Below are 850 nucleotides of genomic sequence, written 5' to 3' on the forward strand. Positions count from 1 at the left end.
CGAGCTAGGGATGGGACACTGAGGAAGGGTCTGCCGGTCCCCACCTCCCTTCCCACTGTCTTCCTGACATCGCTGTTCTTGCCTTTCATCTTTTATTAGGAACCGGCTGGGAAGGGCTGTGCCTGTGACAGTCCCCTCCACGCCTTCATCGGTGCTCCCCAGTGCCCCAGGCCCTCCCCATCCTCTTTTCTTCTACCGCTCCCCACCCCCCCAACAATGGTCTCTCCCGGTGCTCGGTGGCGCTGGGGGGTTGGGGGGAGGGAGGAGGCGGGCGGAGGCGGGGCCGGAGCGTGTGTGTTGGGGGGGCAGGTCTGCATTGCCGCTTCCCCTGGTCCCCGAAGCAGTCGCCGCTGCCGCCAGCCCCGCGGCCAGGACCCCCGCCCTCGCCCGGGACTGCCTTCCCCGGGGCGCCAGCCCAGGTGAGACCCCGCTCTCAAGCCTCTTCCCCCACATCCCGCCCGGGGCAGAAGCATCCCTGCCTTGCCTTGCAGCCATTTTCTCCTCCGATGCTTTGCGTGTGGGGAGGGTGACCGTCCCCGCGTCAGGGGTGAGGGGGCTGCTGGTGGTCTGAAAGGACCTCTAATGCAGTTGTTGTGTCGATCTGAACATATACATGGAGTAAGGGCGTCTTTTTCTACCTTAGCCAAGTCCCCTGGACGCTCTCACATATTGACAGGGTTGGGGGGGAGGATGTAGGTGAGGTAGGGTTCCCTTGAAGTCCAATGCCCTCCTCACCTTGCACCCCCCCCCGAAAAGTGACCTTGGCTAGGGCTAGAGAATGGATGCTGCCTCAGCTTGCTGTCTGCATTTGGGTGGGGGTGGGGTGGGGGGGCAGTGTAGGAAGGGCAGG

General features: G+C 63.9%; 1 protein-coding gene across 3 annotated transcripts in view; it reads left to right on the plus strand.

Annotated features, from left to right (window-relative positions):
- Positions 1-284: 284 nt before the first annotated feature.
- Positions 285-850, plus strand: part of SV2A (synaptic vesicle glycoprotein 2A) — a 13,367-nt gene continuing 12,801 nt past the window's right edge. For all 3 annotated transcript variants that reach the window (XM_029948714.1, XM_029948712.1, XM_029948713.1), the window contains exon 1: positions 285-419. The gene's annotated coding sequence lies outside the window, so the exon portion shown is untranslated. The remainder of the gene's footprint in view (positions 420-850) is intronic.

The sequence above is a fragment of the Suricata suricatta genome, chromosome 8 (genome assembly GCF_006229205.1).
Source record: "Suricata suricatta isolate VVHF042 chromosome 8, meerkat_22Aug2017_6uvM2_HiC, whole genome shotgun sequence".
In the NCBI taxonomy this organism is placed as follows: Eukaryota; Metazoa; Chordata; class Mammalia; order Carnivora; family Herpestidae; genus Suricata; species Suricata suricatta.